This window comes from Physeter macrocephalus, chromosome 15, assembly GCF_002837175.3.
Source record: "Physeter macrocephalus isolate SW-GA chromosome 15, ASM283717v5, whole genome shotgun sequence".
Classification (NCBI taxonomy): Eukaryota; Metazoa; Chordata; class Mammalia; order Artiodactyla; family Physeteridae; genus Physeter; species Physeter macrocephalus.
This window is the reverse complement of record NC_041228.1, coordinates 39,728,619-39,734,618: the sequence shown is the minus strand read 5'-3', so window position 1 is coordinate 39,734,618 and position 6,000 is coordinate 39,728,619.

Here is a 6,000-nt window from a genome sequence, read left to right as displayed (position 1 = left end):
TGGGTGGGGCTGGGTTCCCTCCCTGTTGCTTGTTTGGCCCAAGGCAACCCAACACTGGAGCCACCTGGGCTCTTTGGTGGGGCTAATGGCAGACTCTGGTAGGGCTCACTCCAAGGAGTACTTCCAGGAACTTCTGCTGCCAGTGTCCTTGTCCCCAAGGTGAGCCATAGCCACACCCCGCCTCTGCAGGAGACCCTCCAACACTAGCAGGTAGGTCTGGTTCAGTCTCCTATGGGGTCACTGCTCCTTCCCCTGGGTTCCGATGTGCACACTACTTTGTATGTGCCCTCTAAGAGTGGAGTCTCTGTTTCGCCCAGTCCTGTCAAAGTCCTGCAATCAAATCCCACTAGACTTCAAAGTCTGATTCTCTAGGAATTCCTCCTCCCCTTGCCGGACCCCCAGGTTGGGAAGCCTGACGTGGGGCTCAGAACCTTCACTCCAGTGGGTGGACTTCTGTGGTATAAGTGTTCTTCAGTCTGTGAGTCACCCACCCAGCAGTTATGGGATTTGATTTTACTGTTATTGCACCCCTCCTACCATCTCATTGTGGCTTTTCCTCTGTCTTTGGATGTGGGGTATCTCTTTTGGTGAGTTTCAGTGTCCTCCTGTCAATGATTGTCCTGCAGCTAGTTGTGATTCTGGTGTTCTCACAAGAGGGAGTGAGAGCATGTCCTTCTCCTCTGCCATCTTTGTTCAGGGCCTATACTCGGGTCCATTAATTTCTACTGCTTTTTTTTTTCCTAAAAAGTCGTAATGAATGAGGGCAATAGCTTTAAAAACAAACAGGAAAAATAAAAATTACAAACACAGCTATTGCAGTCATTCATCCAAATAGTTAAGTGGTGTATTAGTTTCCAGTGGCTACTGTAAACACAACTTGGTAGAGAGAAATTTATTCTCTCCCAGTTTGAGAGGACAGTAGTCGAAAACCAGTCTCATCGGGATGAAATCAAGGTGTCAGCAGGGTCACAGTCCCTCTAGAGGAGAAACTATTCTTTGTCTTTTCCAGCTTCTGGTGGCTGATGGCATTCCTTGGCTTGTGACTTCATTACTTTTTGGTCACATTGCTTTCTCCTATTCTGTGTCAGATCTCCTTCTGCCTCCTTCTTATCAGGATACATGTGATTGCATTTATAGTCCACCTGCATAATCCAGGATTATCTCCCCCTTTAATCACATCTACAATTTTTTTTTTTTTTTTTTGCTATTTAAGGTGACATTCACAGGTTCCAGGGATTGGGACATAGATATCTTTGGGGATGGGGCATTATTTAGCTTTCCACAAGTGGTAAACCTAATATTAATTATATCTATGCACCAGTAACCTAACAAAATGAAAAATTCAAGAGAGGTGCCTATAAGAACACCCACCTCTGTCCCTGAGCCCCCCATACTCCATGGTTAATTGTGATTCTTTTATAATAACGATGATGATAAAACATTTATCAAGAATCTGCCACGTGCCTGGCCCTGTTGTAAGTTCCCATGCATTGCCCCCAAAGGGTCCTCACAACTACCCAATGAGGTAGGACCATCATATTTCCACATTTTACACATGTGGAAATGGAGGAGGCTAAATCCATGTTAAGAGAGAAGCAGAACCAGGGTTCAAAACTGGGGGCGTCCACCTCCCATGACCCTGTCTCTGGTTCACTGGGAGTGCACCCGACTCCCTGGAAAGGAACGTCTCACGGGCAGGAGCGTGTGCCGCTGCTGCAGGTGCCCAGAGAAACCACTGGCTACAAAACTGGCTTGTGGACTCCAGCTCCAGGAGCTCCATGTTGCCCTAAAATACTGTACTGAGAGAATGAGAGTGTCCCTTTAAATTTTAATGATAGCATAGCTATTCAGGAGATCATTTGAAGTTTACATGAGCATTCAGGTGAATCTTACCTTTCTGAAGGTGAATGTAGCAGATCTAACTAATCACTCCCTTTGATTCTGGATCCTAGGATCCTGGAAATAGCTACTGATGAGCACAGGCGCTAACTGAGCCCATGGGGGTTAACGATGTTCACAGAACCGAGGGTTGCAGAAGCTGTGGATTCTTTTATATTTTATTTTTGTGGTGCAGGAGCAGGAGGGACCAGGAAAATGCCTGTTATTAAGATAACCAGTGATAATAAGCCAGACTTTCTGGTCAAATGGATTAAATGACCTATAAAATGATTTTTTCTGAGCCAAACGGTCCACTCAGTGTCCTGGAACACACTACCTCTTAGCCTGTGCTCGCATTGCTCTTCTTGTCCCAATTCCCACCTCCTTTCTGGTCACCCATCATCACATACTGAACACTTAGTATATGCAGGGCGTTGTGCTAGGTGCTGCCCATATGAAGGCAATTAAACAGGAGTCCTCCCAACAGTGGAATCTAGACTTAGGTAATGAAAAACAAGTAGTCAGTTTATTCCAACTCTCTTTAACTGGTTAGAGTTATTCACTCATTTACTCATTCATTCAACAAATATTTATTGGGCATCTTCTTTGTGCCCGCATGAAGGAAGTAAAAAATTAAAAGGTATCTAACCCAGCCTGAGAGAGAGGGTAGCTAATGCTTCTAGGAGGAGTTACAGGCTTTGTTTAAGCTGAAAGATGGATGGGAATTATCTAGATCCAGTTAGAACAGGGTTTTTCAGGAAGTGGAGATCTGTAAAGCGGGGTGTGAGGGGACCAAGTAAGGAGTGGCAATGGATAAGGGTGAGGAGTTAGGGCCAGAACTTGGAGCGGCTTGAAGGCTATGTAAAGATTTCCAGACTTTATCCCAAGGCGGAAAAGGAGCTCTTGAAAATTTTTTTATTTACATTACAAGAAGCACACAGGCTCTGTATAATACATACAAACAGAAGTAAAAAGAGTACATTGTATATCTTCTACTACAACTTGACGGTGCAAGGGTTACTGCCTTTTAAGTATATAATGTATCTAAAAAGAAGGAAAACAATAAAATTTTTAAAAAATTAATGCAGATTGTATCAATGTCAATCTCTTGATTGTGATACTGTACAAAAATTACCCAAGATATTACCATTGGAAGAAATCAAGTGAAGGGTATTATTATTACTATTACTATTTCTCACAACAGTATGTGAATCTACAAAGATCTCAGAACAAACGTTTTTTTAAATGCACCACACACAAAAATAAAGGCAAAGACATCTTCACAGGATGGAGAATATTGATATAGTAAAACAACACAATGGAACCCACTGATAGCTTCTGAAAACCAATGAAAGCAATTCATCCTATGGAGCTTTAGAGGTGACTAAAGGTTCAGCTGTGGGTCTGTAATCCGCATTTTCATTGCAAAAAAACCCTGGGAGTGATCAGAGCACTGATACAGGAAGGAAAAATGGAACGGCTCAGATAGCAATGAAATGTTACTAAGAGGAGTAAGATTGTGTGGTTGGGGAAAGAGGTGGCTGCTGGACTATGATTCCTAAGTGGGTTTAGATGTGCCCAACGCCCAGCTTACTAGCAAATAAATTTATGTTCTTTCATTGGCTATTGTAGGATACAGTGCTCATCAGTGGCTTCCTCTCCTGCAGGAACTTCCAGTGATGTTTCTAGCAATGTTCCTTGGATACATATGGACACATGATATATACCACGTAATGAAATAACACAAATATAGAGTAGGACATGCTCAGGTCCTAATATTCAATTCATAAGCCAAAACATCCTATCACAAACAAGTCAGAGCTTACCAGCCTCTTGAAAGGTTTTTAACAGTGGGAGTGATATAATCAAACTTGTCATTTAGAAGATCTCTCTGGCAGCGGTACAGACAACTTATTGGAGGGGGTGAAGATTCAAGGGAGAAACAGTAAGGACTTCCACTAAAGGGACAGGGGCAATGGAGAGGAGATAGATTCCAGAATTATTAAAGAAGCAAAAATCTCTATCTCAACCATAAGAAATCCCCAGTAGAGCTTGACCCTTGAATCTGCTGGGGTCAAATTTGGCTATAAAACAGAAAACTCAAAATAACAACTGTTTAAACAAGATAGATGTTTATTTCTCTTATAAAAAGAAGTCCAGAGACATCAGTTCAGATGTGGTCTGGTGGCTCCAGTGTCACTGGGGTGTCAGGTTCCTCTTGTTCTTCTGATCTACCTTGCAAGTACATAGCTTCTGTCTTTAAAGTTACCTTTTGGTCCGAGATGGCTGCCAGAGCCCATCTAACTGGTCCACATCACTGGTAGTGGAAAGGAAGAAGGGAGAAAGCTGAGCCATCAACTTCTGCAAAGGCTTCTCCAGATCTCCACACATACTGATGTTTATATCTCACTGGCCAAAACCAATGGCTATACGTACTAATGAGGATGACAGGAAAATAATATGTTCTAGCCCTGCTATCATTACCAGAATATCTGGAATGGATATTTGATGGATACTTAGCAGTCTCTGTCATAGCCATCAATCAAGTGAGACACAGAGAAGGTGAGAATATGCTAGCCCTCCAGGGGATGAGTCAGGGAGTTTGGTGGACACTGTGATGTGCCACCCAGGTCTCCTTCCATGAAGGACTTTTGCCTCAGCTGCAGAGAGCATTGTCAACTGAGAGCTTTCACCTGCCAGCCCCTTCTGAGAGCCTCCGCACCCAAGAAGCCTAGACAGCTTATGTTCACTGACCTTCAATACAGGAATATAAGATGGAAATCTTCATCCATCTGAGGACAACTCAGAAGAACTATGCTAGCTCCAGCTCTTTCCTTAGAGTTGGCTAAGGCTACAGTCAGGTTACACTGTAGTTTGAATTTTCAAGCTGGAACCTAAACTCCACAAAAAAAATGACAAAGTTCCCTTCTCTCGCCACAAATTTCTCTTTTTTCCAGAAGTGACTCCTACTTCGTTGCCCTCCCTTCCACAGCATGGATGCCGTGTTCACTCTTTAATAAACCTCCTGTGTGCCAACCTCCAACTCAGAGACCACTTCTCAGGCCAGCCAGTGTGGCAAGGAGGGAGGGTATATCTACCTGAGGTGTCAGAAACTCTGGAAGGAGGCAAAACGTTCACATTTATTGACAGTAGAGAGGGCTGAAAAGATGGAGACATGCCGCTGTATGCACATTTCCTTTTTTCTGTCTCCTGCTTGCTTCTCATGGCTGTCAGTGTGCATGTCTATAGCATCCGTTACATAGCTTCCAATGTGTAACTATCCATCTAGGTTTGGATAACCAGATCCTCAAACTTGTTAAAACTGTGTGTAAAGAAAAGAAAATGGCTGTTGGGTGAGAGCTGGGTCTTCCTAGATGGAAAGTGCCTGAGTGACCACACGGTAGGACTTCCACTATCTCCAGCTATGCTTATTAGAGCCTTTTTAAAATTTTTACTTTTTGGTTTCTTTCTTGGTTCTTGGCTGGGTTCCAGATAGGTGAGATGGGACTCTAAATGCAATAAATAAGAGAGGGAAAAATTACTCTAACTTTGTGACATTTTTGGTCCTAACTCAGAAGCCAATTTTCCTTACTCTGTCTGGGGCTTACAGAATTTAGCCTAAAACAGCCTGTCATCATAGACACCCCTTCCTCGGGCATTCCATCTACCCATTTGTGAAAGCTGGTCCACACAAATGTTCACTCAGGATGAAAACAGACCACCTGGGCACCCAGTTGTGTGTGAGGGGTGCTCATGACCATGGAGGAAAATGTCCCAGAGGGGCCAGAACTGCATCATCACCCAGTTCTCATGCAGGGAGTCCTACCCCCCAAACACTCCCTCCTCACCAGTGTGTACAGGGGACTGGCAAACATTACACTGTACCCAAAACTTCATAGTCAGAAATGTTTTTTTCATTTCCATGACTCAGAGCAAATGTTATTCATATAGTGCCTCTGAATACACCCACTTCTGGAAAAAAAGAGAAATTTGTGGCAAGAAAAGACAACTTTGCCATCATTTCTTCCCGGATTTAGATTCTGGGTTAGGAAGCATCAGCTGCTAGTGACACAAGCCTGCGTGCTATGTGGCTTTTGAGGTTTGCCTACTCACAGATCTCTC